This window comes from Lontra canadensis, unplaced genomic scaffold, assembly GCF_010015895.1.
Source record: "Lontra canadensis isolate GAN:19392208 unplaced genomic scaffold, GSC_riverotter_1.0 scaffold1, whole genome shotgun sequence".
NCBI classification, from domain to species: Eukaryota; Metazoa; Chordata; class Mammalia; order Carnivora; family Mustelidae; genus Lontra; species Lontra canadensis.
Window position 1 is genome coordinate 11958239 of NW_022630995.1, and position 23655 is coordinate 11981893.

Genomic DNA, 23655 nt, shown 5'->3' on the forward strand with positions numbered 1-23655 from the left:
CAAAAATTCCTGGGTGATACCAACTGCATTAGTCAGTCTAACTGCAGCATATATTTGGATAATAAACAAACAAATAAATAAATAAAAATAATATACACATATGTATATACACAGTGAGAATGAACTTTCGTTAGCAGTCATTTGCAAAACTGTTCGGATGAAGAAACTCTCATCCTTAATAAGCAGAAACCAAGTCTCATAAACTGGAGGACTGTTACATAGCTCTCACATTCTCAGGTCTTGGAGCTATTCAGGAGGCTGCACTTAATACTTTTACTTATTTTGTTCATAGACATTCCTTGTTCCCCTTATCTTCTGGCAGCATCTCCTCTGGTTAGGATTCTTTACCTGACAGAATGATCCAAAACTTCAAGCACTCCAAATTAATGTCAGCGGCCAAATTTATCTTTGGTATTTTGAACCTGTGACCACAGACAAGAGAGTAAATGAAGATGATCTATCCCTGGGGGGGAATCATTCCATTGTTTGGAAATGCAACTTCCAAACCACCTGTCTCCAGGTTGTAATAATGGAAAATAAACTTGTCTAAGGGAAACAGTGAGGCATACTTGTTAAGGGACTCTTTCCCACTTTCAACCCCTTGAGATCTGAACATATGTATTCAAAATAAAATACAAAAGGCCTATATATTAGGTTAATGATTTGAAGCATACACTGCATCCTTTAAGATAAGGCCTAAAATATATAGGATATTGTCTTCCAACTAAAACCCTGAAAAGCTCTCATTAGCTAAGGGGGAATTTGGTAAAAATCAGCAAATTCTATGAATATTAGACTGTTGCATTTCCTTCATTGTAAATATGTTCCCTGGTCATGCACAATGTTAATATCAACACCAACATTTTTACTAAGGTTTCATGTGCACAGTTTGTGATCTGGCAAAAACACTGCAGAGAAGGTGAGAGGGAAATCTGTTATTTGGAAATTCTAACTACTCTTATGAAGAAAACAATGGTGCGTCATCTAGGATGGAAGGTAACCAAAACAATTTTTCTACTTTTTGGCTAGCTAGAACACTTGGGAGTTTACTATATTGGGAAGGAAGTGGGGGTGATCCCTGTTATTAACAAATTAAGGTGGAGTAACCAAATGAGCTCTGGTGAGGTGAAGTCCGTGCCATGTATTCACACGTAGTTTCCACCCCAGTCTCCACCACTCTTTTGTGCATGAGCTTTAAGATCAAATTCTGAAGTGTCTGGAAAAAGACCAACATTTGCAGGACTGCTTATCCAAACCACCTTATTATTTTTTTTTAAAAAGAGATTGTGTTTATTTATTTGAGAGAGAGTGAACAAGGATGGTAGAGAGAGAAGGAGAGGGAGAAGCAGACTCCCCACTGAGCAGGAAGCCTGAAACAGGGCTCTACCACAGGACCCTGACACCGTGACGCAAGCCTAAGGCAGATGCTTAACTAAAACCACCCAAGCACCCCCAAGTCACATTATTATTGAGACAGTTTGTCTGTAGCACATGGATTCTGGAGGGAATTTCCAAAGAATATGAATATATTCATAATCTATGCAACCTCCAAAAGGTTTATTCACATACTTCTACCTCAAACCTTCTTACAGGTTATTTCCAAATCTTTGACAAACCAGTCAATCCATTAGTCTTTGCCTATGAATCTATAGATCTGTAAAGCAGACCACCCTTTTTCTCCATAAAAATGGAAACATATTGATATTCTACCGATTGTAAAGATTATGTTCCACCACTAACATTCAGAGACCACCTTGAGGGGAGCTGTAACAATGGCTACTTTCTGCTGCTGTGAGAATATGTGTACTCACACATAAATTGGGATGTATGAGAATGTTTTCCCTATTTTCATTTTGGAATCCTCTTGTGAGTCTGAAAGTGGGGATTGACAGGTTTATTTAAAAATACTGGTAGGTTACATGGAAGTCTAAGCCACCTGCAGAGACAATTTATGTGTATTTCTGGAATTGCTCTGACCTATTCTCACTATATTATATCTGTTTAATTAGAATGTTGCTGCTAATGTTCTGTCATATTTTTGTTGTTACCACAGCATAGACCATCACAAGTAGCATGGTTATTTGGTGCCTATGGTTAGGTATTCAGTCTTAGCCAGGGCTCAATTAACAAGCCAGGGGCTGTTTTTTCTGTGGATGAGAGATACCAAGAAAATAGTCATAGTTTTGTTTCAAAATCTTTGGATTCTCTTTTTGGAGTTTGTCAAAAGTATATTTAACATTGCTATCTGCTATAGCATGGAAGCTACACTTGGATTTTCTTTTCTTTTTTTTTTTGTGGTAATTTAAAAACAACACATGGGATCTACCTTCTTAACAAAATTTTAAGTATACAGTACAGTGTTATTAACTAGAAGCACAATGTTGTACAACAGATCTCTAGAATTTGTTCATCTTGCATAAGCAAAATATTATACTTCTTGAACAGCAAATCCCATCGACCTAACCTTCCAGCCTCTGGCATCTACCACTCTGCCTTTTATTTCAATGAGTTTGATTACTTTAGATGTCTCATTGTAAGTGGAATCATGCAGTATTTTCCCTTCTATGTCTGACTTATTTCACTTAGCATAATGTCCTTCAGTTTCTTCCATGTTGTACTATATGACAGGATTTCTGTCTTTTTTAATGCTGAATAATATTCATATACCACATTTTCTTTATCCATTCATCTATCAATAGACATTTAGGTTTCTTCCACATCTGGTTTATTGTGAATAATCCTACAATGAACATGGGAATACAGATATCTCTGATTTCAATACTTTTGGATAAACATCCAGAAAAGGAATTGCTGTATTATATTTAAAAATTAATTTTTAATTTTTTGAATAAGGTCCATACTATTTTCAATAGTGGGTACATCATTTTCCTTTTCCTATGTATTATATTACATACATTTACATTACAACAGTGCTCAAGGATTTCAATGTCTCCACATCTTTGCCAATGCTACTGCTGCTGCTGCTTCTTCTTTTTTTTTTTTTTTTTAATAATGGCCATTCTAACAAGTGTGAGATGATGTCTCATTGTGGTTTTGATTTGCATTTCCCTGATGATTAATTATGCTGAGAACCTTTTCATATACATGTTGGCCATCTTCTTTGGAGAAATGTTTATTTAGATCTTCTGCCCATTTTTAAATCAGATTCAATCACTCAGTTTCCATATGGATAAAAAAGTCACCTAAAGTGTTTCAACAGGGACATTTTATTTTTTAAAATTTTTAAACTTAAATTCAATTAATTAACATATAATGTATTACTTGTTTCATGGGTACATGTCTGTGATTCATCAGTCTTATATAATACACAGTGCTCATTACAACATATACACTCCTGAATATCCATTATCCATTGCCCCATCCCCCCACCCCATCCCCTCCAGCAACTCTCAGTTTATTTCCTATGATTAAGAGTCTCTTATGGTTTGTTTCCCCCTCTGACTTCACCTAGTTTCATTTTTACCCTCTCTTCCCCTATGATACTCTGCCTTGTTTCTTGAATTCCACATATTAGTGAGATCATATGATAATTGCCTTTCTCTATTTGACTTATTTCACTTAGCATAATATCCTCTAGTTCCATCCACATCATTGCAAATGGTAAAGTTTCATTTTTTGATAGCTCAGTATACCACATCTTCTTTATCCATCCATCTGTTGATGGACATCTAGGTTCTTTCCATAGTTTGGCTATTGTGGACATTGCTGCTGTAAACATTTGGGTGCATGTGCCCCTTTAGATCACTACATTTGTATCTTTGGGGTAAATACCCAGTAGTACAATTGCTGGGTCATAGGATAGCTCTATTTTCAACTTTTTGGGGAGCTTTCATACTGTTTTCCAGAGTGACTGCACCAGCTTGCCTTCCTACCAACAGTATAAGAGGGTTCCTCTTTCTCCACATCCTCACCAATATCTGTTGTTTCCTGAATGGTTAATTTTAGCCATTTTGACTCATGTGAGGTGGTATTTCATTGCAAACAAAGACATTTTAATGAAAAGAATACTTAGCAAGTATCTGGACAGTATGAAGGGAATTAAATGGAATGGTGAAACCCCCAGACTAAGAACAGTGTAGGCCATTACTAACCTATTAGGCTATGATATAAAGGAAAGCAGTAATGTTCTCAGAGACTGGTAAAAATAGGAACTGTGGAGTAAGAAACCAATGGCAAGAGATGTAGTAATGGAAGGACAAAGCAGTTGCTTAAAACAAGGTCCCAAGCCAGGAAGGGAACTGCAAAAATTAATTGCTCTCTTCCACCACTACCTGAATCCAACCAGATGCCACACAGCAGAGTAATTCACATGATATAGTCCACAGAGATTAGCCTCCTGAGACCCATAACTAGAAAAGAAAGTTGAGGATACTAGGTCTTGGAAGATAAATGAAGAATAGTCACACCATTTCAAGGTCACCATTGAGAACAGAGACAGAGAAATAGAAGATATAAAGTGAGAATAAGAAAGACTAGGTATAAGGAGTAAAACTGGGGATTTTATTGTTAGGGAAACTAGAAGATGATGTTTCAAGAAGAAAAGAAAGAATAATTATGAAATTATTGAAGTATTCTCAATGATATGTGATGTAAAACCAAGAAACCTTCTACAACACACTAACTTTTAAATTGCACATGAGTTATCACTGAGGAGATTGCATCTGTACAGATACAATTGTTTACCTGAAAATCTAAACTTATTTAATTGAATAATTATAGGAATTAATAGCAGCTAAATAAAATTAGCAGATACTGAACATTCTATGAGTGCTTGAACTTCCTGAATATAAACTTTTGCCAGGTATTTTGCTAGGTGATTTATACATTTCTCTAGTACTTAACTCCACTATGCAGACATGTTCATCTTAGAATGAGTAAGAAAGCCATATGCACTGAAGGTTATTTTGTGGGGACATATAATATTATAAGCAAAAAACAAATGTTTATACAAAATTGGACACATATAATTACATTTATATAAATGTAATTACATTTGTATAAGTTATATGTGCTAGTGAACAATAACTAGAATAACTAGGATAATAGAAATATGAAACTTAATTCAGTATCTATTTCATTCACTCACTCAACAAATATTTTTAGAAAAAACATGGTGGGATTTTGGAGAATCATTGTGTTATTATGGAGGATATGATAGTTAATAAGTTAAACACCCTACTTGTCTATATGAAAAATGACTAATTATCCAGACAAAGGAATTACAAGGATGGATATGAAAATAATATTGAGAAGTTTGTGATCATTATGTCTTTCTGTATTTGTCTATCATAAACATGGCTATTCTTATTCACTTATCAACAGCATAAATTAGTAGATATGCCTTGTAAGAGCTCCTACTAGATTTTAAGTTTTCATAGAGAAAAGTTCAGTGAAAAGAATATATCCAGGGAAGAAAAGGAATTAAGGTGGATTCTGAGATTTCTACCTTGTGAATGTATTTGAACACAGTTGGCTTTTACAGAAACAGATAACAACGGGGAGGAACAACTTCTTTGAGATTAATATGCTGTGTTCTTTTTTAAATTCATTCACCTTAAAGAGACAAAGTGATATTTAGGTGGAGATTTTTAGAATTCATTTGGATAACACAAAGTATCAATCTCAGAAAATAGTAAAAGAAATAGGTTGAGGGTCAACAGCGTAAGGGAGACTTTATAGAAATGAGAGACCTAAACATTGGTTGGTTATCAGTGTGATGGTAGATTTGTTTTGTTTTGTTTTGTTTTGTTTTTTAAGGAAAAAAGAAAAGTGTGCAATACATTCAAAGCCTTCAAAAGAGATATGTAGGGTGTTAGGGACTTTGGAAGGAAACAGTAACAGTATTGAGAAAGAAAAGATAGTAATGATAAATAGGGCAACAATACTGTATTTAACTAATAATAGAGAACATGGGTAGAGGCCATCTTTTCTTGGGTTGTAGAATATGAGGAAAACCTCCTTGAGAAGGATGTAAGGTAAATAGTGTTCCTAAGATGGCTCTCGGTTTTTTTAAATGACGAAATGTGTACTGATGTTTGAAATTTTATTTCAAGATTCTAAATATCTTCTTTTTACCTCCAGTCAAATTATAATTGCAATCCAACCTCCACTGAAAGTTGTTATTGTAGGAATAATGAATCAATACTTCTTAGACATAAAAAATGAGATATAACATTTTTCATGTCTCTCTAATCTCTCATTCTAAAATATTTTATTTTTCCTTCTACCTCCATTTTTCACACATAAATAAACACACATGTTCACATGCACATACACATACTACACAATGATTCACAATTCTTCACAGTCTCTCCATCATGCAAGATAGGAAAAATTATACTCTTCCTCTCTTCCCAAATTCATCTGCTAATATGAAAGCTTGTGCAGTTTGAATACCTTATAATAACTTCTGGAAAAACTTTCATTTAATAGGGGTAGAAATCTGTCAAATAAATAAATAAACCCTTAAAAAAATTTCCATAGTGTTGTCTAATCAAATTGATCACCATAGAGGAAAAAAATCTCAAATAGATCATATTGAGTCCTAGACCTGCTCTGAGTTTTGTGTATTACACTTTACCTAATGATATTATCAGCCTTTTGGTTATTGAGGCAGAAATCACATTCCTTCATATTGTTGTACAAAACCATACATCTTTGCTCTAATACATTTTTTTAACCACAGTTCTAATCAGTAAATATAAATTTCAACTGTGTTTCTAAAATTTACTATTATCAGTCCATGTTGAAGGCTATTATGATCCCATATTTAAGTTATTAATCCACATTTTTAATCATTTCTCTTCTTTTAAACTCTTACATTTGTATGCCAATTTATGCTTAGCTGCCAGAACTGTTTGCTAAAGAAAATATTTGATCTTGTGACTGACTTTAAAACCTGAGTAAATAATTTTTGCCTAAAAATTAAAATATAAAGTCATTGTATATCATTCAAGACTAACTTAATGTCTCCTATTTCAATCCAACTTTCTTCTATAACGTACTTCCCACGACTTTGTCTGAGCTCCATCTCTACTGGAATGCTTTCCAATATTCATGAACTGTTCCCATCCTTCTATTTATTGCGAAATCTGACTTTTTGCCACACTCTGCCTACATCCTACCAGAGCTTTCATCTCACCCCATGTGTTATCTGCCTTACTAAAGTCGTTCCTACTCATTCCAAACAGGAACAATTGTGTTCTTCCTCTGGAATTCTGAACACCCTGGACTATTTATATGACTCTTGTCAAAATATTCCCCTAGGTATTCACACATATTTAAGCAAACTAGTTGCTATTCCACATTACGAAAAAGATGTAGAATATATTTGGCTAAAGCCCCTAGCACCTTTGAACATAGGATGGAATGGGTGTTAGTGTGTGTGTGATTCTGTGTGAAATATTAATTTTAGAGTGTCCTTATTTGTTGTTTCTCTCATTGCCAATCCAGAGAATAAATGTGTCTCTATTTCATGTATTTTAAGTTCTAGAAGTTTGGAATAATTTTTCTCAGATATTTTTGTCTGTTTTATTCTCTCAATAAACATAAAACTTGCGTGCAATGAATAAACTTTTTCCTTTGAAATTAATTTTTAACTTGTTCTGTGTCTAAACTGCCCTTTAATCTCTGCATTCAGCAGCAACGCAGTGTGGCCAGTGCAGAGAAATGTGTGAAGGTGTTGCTGGTATGTCTGAGAAATGGACCATGGCAATTCTGCTGCTGCAGTTCTGCTCTGGTTGTGAATTCTGTGGGAAGCTTCTGGTGGTAGTCTTGCGACATGAGACATTTAATGTAAAGATCATTCTGGACAGACTCACAGAGAGAGGCCATGAGGTAACAGTGTTGACTCCTTTATATACTCACTTCATTGAATACAAGAAGTCTTCCCTCTTGAACTTCAAGGTAATCCATTCATCAGACATCAAAACATTATTTGAGAATTCAAATAATAAATTTATAGACCTAGCCCTTAAAGTCTTGCCAAAGTAAGCATCCTGGCAGTCAACAATAAAACTGACAGATTACTTTCTTGAAATGATTGAGTCAATAAAAGTCCTATGTGAGAGTATAATCTACAATCACACCTTAGGAAACCAACTACAGTGCAATGTTTATGGATCCTCTGATGCCCTGTGGAGAGCTGGTGACTGAACTGCTTGCAGTCCCTTTTGTGATCACTTTAAGAGTGAACAGTAGGATCACTTCACCTGTAGGAAGCATGAACGAGAAAGATTGTGGGAAACTTCCACCTCTACCTTGCTGTGTGCCTGTTTACATGACAGGACTAACAGACAGAATGACCTTTCTAGAAAGAGTGAAAAATACAATGCTTTCTGTTTTCTTTGACTTCTGGATCCAGGATTATGGCATTCATTTTTGGGAACAGTTTAAGGTGAGGCACTAGATAAAAAAAAGACTTTGCTTTTCATTTTAAACTTGTTATCAGAAGAAATTTAGAAAGAATTCAGTGAAGTCTAGGTCAATGAAGGGAATACACTATAAAACATGTGTCTTCCATTTTAACTCTACAAGTAATAACAATAAACTGGTTATCAAATCTAAGTGGGAATGGAGACAAGAAATCTCGTGCCATAGTTACTCTTTACAGTCATCAAATATTTCCCATAAGATACCTTCATACTTGTTAAATTCACACCCAAAGCAAAACAGAACACACAAAATTTATCAATCCTCTGAAAGATGGATGGTTTTTCATATTTGGATGACATATAAGTCCAGTACCAGGAGTTTTCATATTCAAGGAAATTGTAGATATCCTTGGTAAAAAGAAATAGTATAATATTGATTCAAACAGTAAGATAACCTACTTATTGACACAAGTAATAAACTGAAATATGTCAACATTAACAACAAGATTAACAAAGAGATTTAATTTACCCCAATCTGTTCCAGAAATTGCTGATAATTGGGGATGATTATACCCAATCTTGTACCATTTGAATTGGAACAGAATGCTCACAATTTTTGTCACTCTCATAAATTTTAGATAAAATTTCAGAAAGTCCTATTTGGAAAGTTTTACCATGGCTGGCAATTGAAAAGTTTCCTAAAATGCTTTATAATTCTTGGAGGGAGTCCCACAAAGAAAAACCTGAAAAGTATTTAGAAAACTAAAAACCTTTGTTTCTTAGCAGTAAAAGAGAGTAGATTTTTTCTTTACTTCACTGAAATACATTTATTCTACCTGTTTTCATTTCCTTGCCTTTCCTGCTAAAAATGATTTTTCTCTGCAATTTTTCTAAACTCAAGTATGATCTGAATCATTCAACTCAGGCTTCTACTTCAACTATCTTTGAGTAGTATGCACAGATATGAACAAACAAACAAAGGTTCATATTAGACAGAAAATATCTAATTCACTGAATATCTAATTGTTTCACAGAACTAATGCCAACGGAGTGCTCTTTGAAAATCCTTAGATTTAGACATGATTTGAATTAAAATGCAGTGATTTGTTATAACTAATTAATTTAATAATCAATACACATTGCAGGTGCATACTACATGCTAGGCTCTATATAGATTTAGGTTAAAAAGAAAATGCAAGAATCTTGATGTCAAGTCTACCTCCAGAGGTAAATTACAGAGAAAAATATATATAGGTCACTGCCACACTTTGGTAAAATAGGATTATGAGTAGAGATGTCTGGAAGGACTCAAGTTGATAACGAGAGGACAGAAGCATTATCAAAGAAGAAGAGGGGAAGGGCATTACTTATTAAACAAAATTGTACACTGGCCATGCTTTAGGCAATCTCCAATAATTCTTTAAAATTAAAAACTATCTTACTTGGCTCACTGGGTAACTTAAAATAATAGATTCATTTGGTAATAATATATATTGGTAGCTAAAATTTAATAAAAAGTTAATTATAAGTTTTATAGAATTATCTATCATGATTATAACCCAACTATATCTGAATAATATACTAAAGGAAAAGGAACGTAGGTCAACTTCATTTCACTGTTTCATGTCATTTTTCATTATGTTTAATATTTTGAATGAGAGTTACAAAATTACTTACAGGCTTTTTTAATACTTAAATTCACTTTCATTCTTTCCTTTCATCCTCGCTCTACTAGTTATTGTGAACCATTGCTTCAAATATAGAATTTTCCTAACTGCTGTGAGTACTACCTTTCTAAATGAAGCCTAAAGTCATGTAAACTCACTCACCTGGTGGGGGATGGGGAGGAATTAAATGAAACAAGAGAATAATTAATAGAAAATAATTACACAGGGGTTCAAAATTAAGGATTTAAGTCACAAGGAAGTAGGCACCTAAAGGGCAAAATCCTATTAACTTAGAAGCTAAGAGACGGAATTTTAGTGTAATTTCTGTCAACTCCAAACAAAGTGTACTTGGGCAAAACTTTATTATCAAATTATAGGCATTGTATGTCAACCTTGGACAAAATTTCAAGCATTAAAAAGGGATGACTCTAAAATGAGGCTTCTCTCCCTGGCTGTTCTATCACTATCAACTGTGATTAGAGTCCTGAAATGGAAACTGTTCTTGTCTCAGGCTCTTTCTCTCAGGTACAAAACACAAATTTTTGATAAACAGAAACGATTGACTGGGTTATTTGCAATTAGTCATTCTTCTGCATAAAAATCTTAAAAATCGTAACCAAAATGTGTTCCCTTCAAAACACATCAGCAAAAGGCAGCAGCAAAGTATGTGGTAATTGCACATGTACTTGTGTACCTCACATTCTAAAAAGAGGGCTATCATGAATTGGAATTACTCAGGAAGTTCTTACTAATAAAATAGTGGCCCATGAACTGAAGTGATGAGCTATAACTCAGAAGGATAAGTTGGGCTGATATTGATGGTGATCTTACGAGAGGAGTGATCCTGAAATTATAACAAGCAGTTGGGCATGAACAAAATACCTGATTAGGAAACTAGAAACAATTGACTACTGACTTTATTGGATATTATGGAATGAATCTATTCTCCACTGTTCTATTGATATTATGGAGTTAATCTATTCTCCACTGTTCAGTTAGAAAGAAAAATAAAAATAAGAGGTAAATTATTTAGTTTGGAGCTCTGGTTTAATCTTCGGTTTAATTCCTTTTTTAAAAAAGTTAAAATATAATGTATTAGTAGTTGCAGAGGTAGAGTTCAGTGATTTTCAGTTGTATATAACACCCACTGTTCATTACATCTTGTGCCATCTTTAAGGTCTGTGACCCAGTAACCCATCCCCCTCACTCCTCTCCCCTCCAAGAACCCCCAGTTTGTTTCCTGGGGTTAAGAATCTCTTATGGTGTGTCTCCTCTGAATTGATCTTGTTTTATTTTCCTCTCCCTTCCTCTACGCTCCTCTGTTTTGTTTTGTAAATTCCACTTATGAGTGAGAGCATATGACAATTGTCTTTCTCTGATTGACTTATTTCACTTTGCCTAATACCGTCTAGTTCCATCCATGTCAAGGCAAATGGCAAGATTTCATTTTTTGGTGGCTGAGTAATATTCCATTACACACACACACACACACACACACACACACACACACACACCACTTCTTCTTTATTTGTCTGTCGCTGTACCTCTGGGTTCTTTCCTTAGTTTGTTTATTGTGGACATTGCTGACATAAACTTTGGGGTACCCCCTCAGGTCTCTACATTTGTATCCTTGGGTTAAAACTTAGTAGTGCAATTGCTGGGTATTAGGGTAGCTCTATTTTTCATTTCTTGAGGAAACTCCATGCTGTTTTCCAGAGTGGCTGCATCAGCGTGCATTCCCACCAACAGTTTAAGAGGGTTCACCTTTCTCTGCATCCTCACCAACTTCTGTTTTTTCCTGACTTGTTAATTTTAACCATTCTGACTGGTGTGAGGTGGTATCCCATTCTGGTTTTGATTTATATTTCCCTGATGCCAAAGATGTCAAGCATTTTTTTTTTCCATGTTGTCTGTTGGCCCTTTGTATGTCTTCTTTGAGAAATGTCTGTTCATGTCTTCTGCCCATTTCTTGACCGGATTAATTCCTTATAGATTTGGGGTACTAGACCCCTATCTGATAAAACATTTGCATATATCTTCTCCCATTCTGTCGATTGTCTTTTGGTTTTATCGATTCTTTCCCTTGCTGTGCAAAAGATTTTTATCTTGATGAAATCCCCATAGTTCATTTTTGCCTTTGTTTCCCTTGCCTTTAGAGACATGTATATCAAGAAATTTTTGCAGCTGAAGCCACAGAGGTTGCTGATTGTGTTCTTCTCTGTGAGATTGATAGATTACGGACACATGCAGGCCCTTCATCCATTTTGAATTTATTTTGTGTAGGAAAGTGGTCCAGTTTCAGTCTTCTGAATATCAATGTCCAATTTTCAAAACATCATTTGTTGAAGAGACTGTCCTTTTTCCATTGGATATTCTTTCCTGCTATGTCAAAGATTAGTGGACCATAGAGTTGAGGGTCCATTTCTGGATTCTCTATTCTATTCCATTGGTTCTATGTGTCTCTTTTTGTGTTGGTACTATACGGTCTTCATGATTATATCTTGGTAATAGAGCATGAAGTCCAGAAATGTGAGGCATCCACCTTTCTTTTTCCCTTTCAACATTCCTTTGCCTATTCAAGGTCTTTTCTGGTTCCATACAAATTTTAGGATTGTTTGTTCCAGCTCTATGAATAAAATTGATATTATTTTGATAGGGATTGCATTAAATGTGTAGAGTGGTCTAGGAAGCATAGACATTTTACCAGTATTGGTTCTTCCAATCCATGAGCATGGAATGTTTTTTCCATGTCTCTGTGTCTTCCTCAACTTCTTTCAGAGTGTTCTATAGTTTTCAGAGTACAGACACTTTCCCCTTTTGGTTAGATTTATTCCTGGGTATCTTCTGGTTTCAGGTGCACTTGTAAATGGGATCGACTCCTTAATTGCTTTTTCTTCTCTCTTGTTGTCTGAATATAGAAATCCAACTGATTTCTGTACATTGATTTTATATCCTGCCACTTTGACCTCTATGAGTTCTAACACTCTTGGGGTGAAGTCTTTGGGGTTTTCCACATAAAGTATCATGTCATCCAGAAAGATGATTTCGTTGATGAGTTCTTCTTTGCCAGTTTGAATGCATTTTATTTCTTTTTATTGAAATATTGATTGCTGAGGCTAGGACTTCTAGTACTATGTTGAACAACAGTGGTGAGAGTGGACATCCCCATAGTTTCCTTTCCTAAGGGGAAAAGCTCTCAATTTTTCCCCATTGGGAATGATAATCTCTGTGGATTTTTTGTATTTGGCTTTTATGATATTGAAGTATGCTCTTTCTATCCCTATGGTAAGGAGGGTTTTAATCGAAAGAATGCTGCACTTTGTCAAATAATTCTTCTGCCTTTTTTTTTTTTTTTTTTTGGTGGATGTTGAACCACACTTTTTTCCCCAGGAATAAATCTTACTTGGTTGTGGTGAATAATCCTTTTAAGGTCCTGGTGAATCCTATTGGCTAGTATCTTGGTGAACATTTCAGCAACCATGTTCATCAGGGTTATTGGCCTACAATTGCCTTTTTGGTGGGGTCTTGTCTGGTTTGGGGATCAGGGTAATGCTGGCCTCATAGGAAGAATTGGAAAGTTTTCCTTCCATTTCTATTTTTTGAAACATTTTTGGAATAATAGATATTAATTCTTCTTTAAATGTTTGGTAGATTTCTCTTGGGAAGCCATCTGTCCCTGGACTCTTGTTTCTTGGGAGATTTTTGATTACTGCTTTAATTTCCTTGCTGGTTATGGGTCTGTTCAGATTTTCTATATGTTCCTCTTTCTGTTTTGGTAGTTTATACATTTCTAGGAATGCATCTGTTTCTTCTAGATTGCCTAGTTTGTTGGCATATAGTTGCTCATAGTATGTTATTATAATTGTCTGTATTTCCTTGGTGTTGGTTGTGATCTCTCCTCTTTTATTCATGATTTTATTAATTTGGGTCATTTTTCTTCTTTTTGATAAGTCTGGATACGGGTTTATTGATATTACTAGTTCTCTTAAAAAAACAGCTCCTAGTTTAGTTGATCTGTTCTACTGTTCTTTTGTTTCTATGATTATTTCCTCATTGAACCATTCATTCCTTAGTAGGATGCTCTTTAACCACCAGGTATTTGTGTTCCTTCCAGATTTCCTCTTGTAATTGAATTCAAGTTTTAATGCACAGTGGTCTGAAAATATGCAGAGAATAATCTCAGTCTTTTGGTACCTGTTGAGACCTGGTTTGTGACCCAGAATGTGACCTATTCTGGAGAAAACTCCATGTGTGTTTGAGAAGAATATGTATTCTGTTCTTTTAGGACAGAGTGCTCAGAATATATCTGAGAAGTTCATCTGGTCCAGTGTGCCATTCAAAGCACTTGTTTCCTGGTTGATCTTCTGCTTAGATGATCTGTCCATTGCTGTGAGTTGGGTGTTAAAGTATCCTACTATTATTGTGTTATTATCAATGTGTTTCTTTAATTTTGTTATCAATTGGTTTATCTATTTGGCTACTCTCATGTTAGGGGCATACATATTTACAGTTGCTAGATCTTGTTGGATAGACTCTTTAATATGCTATAGTGTCCTTCATCTCTTATTAAACTCTTTGGTTTAAAATCTAATCTAATTTGTCTTCTTTAAGGATTGCTACCCTAGCATGATAAGTAGTTCTCCAGCCCCTCAAATTCAATATGGAGGTGTCTTTAGGTCTAAAATGAGTCTCTGGTAAACAACATATGGATGAGTCTTTCTTGTTTATCCAATCTGCTACCTTGTGTCTTTTGACTGGAGCGTTTAGCCCATTTAATAGAGCAACTTTTAAATGATATGAACTATTAAATGATATGAATTTTGTGCCACTGTATTTATTACCTGTAAAGTTACAGGTAATACAGGTTTCTGTATATGGTCTTTCTTCCTTTCTGGTCTCTGTTCCTTCTGGGCTCTCTCTTTGCTTAAATTATTTCCTTTAATATTTTTTGCAGGGCTGGTTTAGTGATCACATTCTTTGCATTTCTGTTTGTCCTAAAAGCTCTTTTCCTCTCCTTCTGTTTTGAATGACAGCCTTGCTGGATAAAGTATTCTTGGCTGCATATTTTTCTCATTTAGCACCCTGAATTTATCATACCAGTACTTTGCCACAGGTCTCTGTAGACAGGTCTGCTGCCAGCCTTATGTTTCTACCCTTGTAGGTTATGGACTTCTTATCCTTTGCTGCTTTCAGGATTTTCTCTTTCTTTCTGTGATTTTTAAGTTTCAGTATTGTGTCAGGTTGTTGCTGTTTTTATTGATCTCGAGGGGTGTTCTCTGTGTCTCCTAGATTTTGATGTCTGCTTCCTTCCCCAGATTAGGGAAGTTCTCCACTATAATTTGCTGCAATATACCTTATGCCACCCTCTTTCCTCTTCTCCCGGGATCCCAATTATTCTGATATTGTTTTGCTTTATAATATCATTTATCTCTCAAATTCTCCCCTCATGATCCAGTAGTTGTTAATCTCTCATTTTCTCTGATTATTTATTCTCCAACATTTGGACTCTTTGTCACTAATTTTCTCTTCTGCCTCATCCATCCTAGCAGTTAGAGCCTCCATTTTTTATTGCATCTCATTAATAAACTTTTTTTATTTGGACCTGATTATAGTTCCTTTATTTCTCCAAAAATATCTTCTATTTTTCTAAACCTCAACTAGTATCTTTAAAATTGTTATTTTGAATTTTAGTTCTGACATCTTGCTTATATCCATATTGATTAAGTCCCTCGCAGTCAGTACTGCCTCTTGTTCTTTTTTTGAGGGGTGTGTTCTTCCAACTTGTCATTCTGTCCATAGAATAGATAAATGAGAGAACAAAATACAGAAATAGCAACAACTCCAGAAAAATTTACACTAACAGATCAGAAGAGATCAGAAACAAACAAAGAGAGAGAGTGAGAGAGAGTAAGAGAATATAATATAAACAGGTGAATAGCACGGAGCAATACACTAGATCCCAGAGGTATTTTGGTCTCTTTCTTAGAAGAAAGTAGATCCCTAATTTGTAAAGAAAAAAAAAATATATATATATATATATACACACACACACACATACAGAGAGAGAAAGGAAGCCATAAATGAAGAAAATATATATGTTAAATATAAATGTAAAAATAAAAATTAGAAAGACTTAAAAAACTTTGATAAAATAAGAAATTAGTTGAAAAGAGGAAAATTATTGGAGGACTAAAGAATCATGAGAAAAAACCATGAACTCTATATAGTATTTTCTCCCAGTCATGAGTTTCAGAGTTCTGTGTAATGGGTAAACCTACTATTAGCTAGAAGTTTCTTCTGGTCTTCTTGGGGAGGAGGCTGTTGTACTGATTCTCAGGTGACCTTGCCACCAGTGGACTGCATAGCCCTTGCCAAGGGACCAGGCTCAATTTAAGTAGCTCTGGATATCTGGAGCAGGTAAGGGGAATGAAAATGGTGGCACTCAGTCTCTAGCTTGGGAGCTTAAAGTTCGTGCCTCCAACTCTTCAGTGAGCCCTCACAGAAAAACAGTCAATCTCTATTGTCTCCTTAGTTTCTGTTCACACTCTGTGTTCACCCAGCTTGTGACCAAGCATCTTTATCTCTAACACATGACCTGTTTTGAGTCTGCAACTGTGCTGTTCTCTGAGGGGAGGGAGGGAGATCTGGGCCATGGTTCTGCTGCTTGCTGGATTCCACTTGTAGAATGGTCACCTGACCATGTTGTGATGAGTGGTTTATGGCAACACGGAGCTGCAAGCCCACTCCTGGTCTTGCTGAGGGGAAGTGTCTGCTTCCCCTCTCTCATGCCTGGGAACTCTGCCACATTCATGCACAGTTTTTTCTGTGACTCCAGGGATCCTGAGACCATACTGTCCCCCTTAGGATTCCATCCTTCTTTGCCACCTGAGTGCCTTTCAAATAGTGAGACACCCCCTCACTGGAGCAGACTTCTAAAAGTGCCAATTTTGTGCTTCTTTGGTAGCCAGCTGACAGAGGCTCCCATTACCCACACTTTGTCTACACATATATTGTCTCAGATTCACATCTCCACACCTCCTACCTTGCAAAATGTGGTTGCTTTTCTATTTGAAAATTGCAACAATTTTTTTCTTATATCCCCAGTTAAGTTCACTGGTGTTTGGAATTATTTGATAGATATCTAGCTGAATTCCAGGGACCAGATGAAACTAGGGTCCCCTACTCCTCCACCATCTTCCTCCTCTAGCCCTTGGTTTATTTTCTGTCTGGAAATAAACTTACATATAATTAACTATGTTTTTCTTTCTTTTTCTCTTTTTTGAATTCCATATTGTTGCGTTAATGCTCCCCTTCACTTCACATCCAGAAGCCATATTATTCTAGAAGACCTAAACTTATTTTTCCATTAGTAGCTTATCTGTAAATTGGCAAGGTGATTTTCTTATTTAACTTATAGGCTAATCCTTCCACCCAATCCTTTATCTTCTCCAGGAAGATCCACTACTTATGCGAGTCTCTGAGGAAAGCTGAAATTTGGTGAATTCAAACATTTTGGGATTTTGAATTTCCTCATCCATACCTACTTAATTTTAAATTTCTCAGAGAAGTTCATGGCAAGCCCACCAAATCTTTATGTAAGGTAAGATTATTATGTTGAAAGATTTTTGTATACCTTGTGATATGACTCCTGATTTTCCTTTAAAGATTACTGTCTTAGTAACAGAGACATGATATTGAACATCTTTCGTTGGTCACTCTACTTCCGTTTCCCATGTCAGAAGGGCTCTTAAGATACAAAAAGGTGTCTTAGGCATTCTATTGAGAAACTAGACTGAAAAATGGCATGATTGATGTACATCTCAAAATATTATTTCTATAGAATGGATAATGGATCAAAATGACAGGAAAGTAGAGCCACAAAAATCACTAAGGAGACTGCTGTAATCTTCCTAAACAAGCTGATGGAGTTATAAACACAGGCAATTATCATAGTGGTAGAGAGATGAGCATGCTTTCTTCAGAATCTTTAGGGTAAGTTCCACATTATTAATGAGTGAAAGGAAGTAAGGAGTGTAAGGAAAGTAAGGAAAGAAGGAAGTCCCCTAGATTTCCATTTTGAATGTTTATGTTATAGTGATCATTTCCAATGATATAGGAAACTCATAGAGTTAGAATTTGTTTAAAATTAATGCAATGAGCTCTATTTTTTTTTAATATTTACTAAGAGGAATAATACCACTTAGTAGGATTTTCAAGTAGAATTTTCTAGAAGTCATTGGATAAGATAGGTCTCAAGCTTATCAAACAGAAAAGGAAATATTGAGGGTCATCAGCATAAAGTAGAGTTCATGAGAATGAGAAAAAATATCTAAATTTTGATTTATTTTTTATCAACCTGAAAACAGGTTCCTTTTGAAATGAAAAAGAAAATAATATTTTATCACATTCCTAAATCTTCCAAGAAAAATATGTAGAGTGCTAGGGATGTTGGAAGGAAATGATATTGGGAAACAGAAGAACTATTTAACTATCAATAGAGAGTGAGGAGGAAAATCTTTATTAACTTGTACTGTGAGAATATTAACCAAATCATTTTAAGATGGTTGCAGAATAAATGATGTTCTCAGAATTCTCAATTTCTATTTCTAGGAAAATGTATATTGATGAAATTTCACTTCAGGATTATGAATGGCCTTTTTCTTGCCAATCAAGTTACAGCTGCAAACCAAGATCTATTAAGACTTAATATAATCAACCAATTTCTAACTAGAGATATCAAAAGAGAGGTGACAATTTCTCTGGCTCTCTAGATAATCTCCCATTCTAAATAAATTATCATCGAATTTCCACTTTTACACACACACACACACACACACACCCACCCAAAAAAGTCACATAATTTCACAAAATCATCTCAGATAAAATGAGGAAGAGGGAGGAAATTATTCCAGTTTACCTCTTAATAAGAAGTTTGTGCATCATGAATAGCAGTCATGCTTATGGTGATTATGTGAGATTAGCATTGAATACAGAGATTGAAAAGCAATGAGGGGAAAAAAATACTAATTCAAAGGGATACACATACCTCTATATTTATGGCAGCATTAATTACAATAGCCAAGATATGGAAGTAGTGCAAGTGTCCTTTGAGGGTGAATGGATAAAGATGTGGTACATACATACAATGGAATATTTTTCAGCCATAAAAAGAATAAAATCTTGCCATTTGCAATGGCATGGGTGGAGCTAGAGAGTATAATTCTAAGTCCAATAAGAGAAAGACAAAGAACATATGATTTCACTCATATGTGAAATTTATGAAACGGAACAAATGAATAAAGGGGAAAAAAGAGGAAGCAAGACAAATCAAGAAACAGACTTTTAATTATAGCAAGTGATGGTGACCAGAGGACAGTGGGCTGGGGGATGAGTTAAATAGGTGATGGGGATTAAAGAATGTACTTGTCTTGTTGAGTACTGGGTGATGTATGGAATTGTTGAATTGTTATATTGTATACCTGAAACTAATATATCATTATTTGTTAATTACCAAGAATTAAAAATAAAAACAAGAAAAAAGCAATGACGGGTCCTTGGACCAAGAACTCAACGAATTTAGTATACATATAAATATATATGTATATATTTATGTATATAAACACATATACATATAAATATGATACATATATAAAGCTTCATCCAAACTTCATATATTTGGGGACATGAATCAATATAAATATTAAGACAATAATTTCTGAGATGTCTGAAATATTCCACAAATATTAACAAGGCTAAAAGTGCAACTTTACTCTCAACTTTGACGTCATCTCTTCTCTGATCACTTAATAGTCTTTAAATTGGGAACATGGTGTTTTCAGAGATGCCACAAAAGTCTAGAGGACATTATTCTTATATAATATGATGTGACTGGTCCAATGCCAGAGTTTGTAGAGGCCAACTTGTATAGCTACAAATGGCAGGGGTTTACTTTACAGAGACAGCTAATATCAGCTCTGTACTCAGTCTCAAATTAAGGATATGTAACTCATGTCCACTGAATTGGGAACTTTTATACATCAGGAAGAGAGAAAATCACTGTCTCCTCAAAGAAGTTTATGATTATTGAGGCAGTTTAAATATGTTATCTCCTTTTATAATATATTACTATATATCACAATTCTAATAAATATTTTCCTAGCCCTATTAATAAGGGAAGACTTATAGCAGCAATGTCTACAATAGCCAAACTATGGAAAGAACCTAGATGTCCATCAACAGACGAATGGATAAAGAAGATGTGGTATATATATACAATGGAATACTATGCAGCCATCAAAAGAAATGAAATCTTGCCATTTGCGACGACGTGGATGGAACTAGAGGGTATCATGCTTAGCGAAATAAGTCAATCAGAGAAAGACAACTATCATATGATCTCCCTGATATGAGGGAGAGGAGATGCAACATGGGGGGTTAATGTGGTAGGAGAAGAGTAAATGAAACAAGTTGGGATTGGGAGGGAGACAAACCATAAGTGACTCTTAATCTCACAAAACAAACTGAGGGTTGCTGGGCAGAGGGGGGCTGGGAGGGGGGGGTTATGGACATTGGGTAGGGTATGTGCTATGGTGAGTGCTGTGAAGTTTGTAAACGTGGAGATTCACAGACCTGTACCCCTGGGGGAAAAAATATATATATATATGTTTAAAAAAAATAAAATTATAAAAAAAAAAATAAGGGAAGACTTAAGCATGAGATAGTTACCATGGAAACCATATTTTTTAAAAGAGCAGATAACACAGTGATAATTTATTAGGTATACACTGTTATGATAATAATCTCAGAAACCCAATTCAGACCCATTTCAAGGATTTCTTTTGAGGTATATTTTTACAAGTTTGCAAATCACTCAGTTTTTAATAAAATTAAACCTGGTAAGTAACAGTGTCCATCAATCATGAAAAGTGCTGTATTCTTATCACCTAATCCTTTTGTATAATGGCTTGGTTCCATGGCTATTCAGTAATCGATGATTAGGTACATAAGCTGTAAGTTTTAGATATGTATATACTTCTTCCCAAAGAGCCTGGATGGCAAAAAGAGAGAAAGAGAAAGACTGGTTGGCTCTAGGTGTCATGTAAAAACAATCTAACCACGTCTCTGTCAATTCTCTTGAATCTTCATTTTACAAGTGCAAGTGAACTTTATTTTATTCCCTATGATGCTACATCTTTGTAATACAAGGAATTTTTTTCTCTGCAGGAAATAGAAGAATTTGTGCAGAACTCAGATGACAATCATATTCTGGTGTTATCCTCTGGGTATAGTGACTCAAAATCTCACAAAAGAAAAGCACAACCTCATTGCCTCAACCTATGCCCAGATTCCACAGAAGATAAGTATAACCTTTGATTCTGCTGGACAGCTATTTACCAATTGGAAATAGAGTGTGACTAATGGTGTCTTTCCATTTAAAGGTTAAATCTCCTTTTACATGTAACATAAAAGAGAAAGTATTAGTAAAAATTTGTAAAACATTACAATAACATGTGTAGGCACACTTGAGCCCTGCCTACTGAGCCTTGCCATTAGTATGGAAACATATCTTTTTGGAATCATTTGTTTTTACTAAAATAGAGAGGAAAACATTAAACACACTGTTCATGTTTTAGTATTTGAAATCTTAAGGCCTGGGCTGACTTCTCCCCAAATAGACCTGAAGTACATTCACTTCAAGGACAAGGAAAAGGTAGAACTGATGTAACAAAGAGAGAGCTAAATCATGCTCAAAATTATCTTCCACATCTTTGCTTGTATTAGGATTTGATCCATTGCAGTTGAGCATAAAAACAGAAGCCTACATTCATATAGTCTTTCTAATTAATTAGCACTTTCTAGAATGAAAAGGTAATTGAAATGCTAATTATAAACAAGATAATTTGTTGAACGATGGAATATCAGCAAACCCACTATGTCATTCTTACCTAAAATTAAAAGAAAAGAAAAAAAGATGTAAAAGGAAGTAGGAAGAAAAGGAGTGGGGAAAGATAACCAATCTGAAAGATGGTAGCTACACTTACGGTGAGCATAGCATAAGGTATAAATTTGTCAAATCATGATGTTATACGTCTAAAATTAAGGTAACCTTGTGTGTCAACTATCCTTCAATTAATAAATGATAACAGACAAAATATATACTTTATAGATGACTGATGCAAGCACTTTTTAAAAAGTGGTTGTAAATAGTCCCATTCTGTCTTTCAGTGTTTCATCTATATATTCTCATCTCAATTACCACCTAAAGCAGGGTGGGTGCAATACTTATAAATAACTCTACAACCTTAAAATGTCATTATCCTGTGAATTGTGAAATATATGCGGTGCCTTCCACAGGCTTTATGGAGATAGAAAGAAAAGAAACTGGCCACATTAGGAAAAAATACTCAGCTCCATGATTGGATACCCTAGAATAATCTTGTTAAGATTATGGAAAATTAAAGCTGTAGAGTGGGAGGATGGATAAGATGAATAATTGTTTTACAATAAATTCAACTTATATTTAACAATTGTTAAGTGTTTCTCATTTTACCTCAGTTTTGAATGATACAAATAAAGATGTGGTCATTACTTATTACAGATTCATATGTCCTATAATTAAAAAAAATTTCAGACAACACAGAAGGAATTAAGGCTTCCTTTTTCTGGGGTACAGTTTTCTGTAGTAACGATGTGCCTAGCTTTTGTAGAAAATACTGTCTCTTTCGGTGATTAATCTTATAAGTCTTCCCCTTCTGTCTCTAAAATCCTGTTAGCCTATTACAATGAAATCTTCACCCACTGCTAATTCTAACCCCGAACTAGGTCATCCCCAAACCAAAACGTTTCTCATTCATGGTAGAGTAAATGGGAACTATGAAGCTGTTTATCATGGGGTCCCTTTGTGGGGCTTCCCATGTTTCCTGATCAGCATAATAACGTCCTTCATATGAAGATCAAAGGAGCTGCTATGGAGGGGAACATCAGTACAATGACAAGTGCAGAGCTTCTCAGTGCTTTGAGAATAGTCCTTAATGATCCTTCATAAGTACTAGTGTTTTCTAGAGGATTATCATTGGTTGTGTTGTACACCGTATAAGAAAATGTTAGCACTCATTCTTGAGAACCTTTCAATGGATCTTTTCCCACAATCTTGGGTCATCACTAACTTGATCTTGGAAATATCCTGGAAGTGGTATTTCATATAGTACCAAACTTCCTTCTTGGGAAAAAAATAGGCTTAAATTAATAACAGGCATATTTAATTTTTTCTATGTCTGCATTTAACCATATTCTGTTAATAATATATTTCTTTTTCATTTCCCCCACTATACTTGTTAAAATCCTATGCAAAGACTAGAGTTCATATAATAAGAATATCTATGGACCTAAGATTGTTTAGTTTTTAGAATGTGTACCCAAGACTAACTTTAACAAAATTTTATTAATTTCTTTCTTTGTATTTGCCTTCCAGTTACAAATAAAATGTCACAAGATTATCAAGGATTCACCGCAATCAGCTTATAAAGATCTGGATAGAACAAGCAGATGTCCCACTATCAGGATGGCTAATATGAGCAATACAAGAAACAACAGGT

General features: G+C 34.9%; 1 pseudogene; it reads left to right on the top strand.

Annotated features, from left to right (window-relative positions):
* The first annotated feature begins 7689 nt into the window (after nt 1-7689).
* Nucleotides 7690-23105, top strand: LOC116865056 (annotated as a pseudogene).
* The last annotated feature ends 550 nt before the right edge of the window (nt 23106-23655 follow it).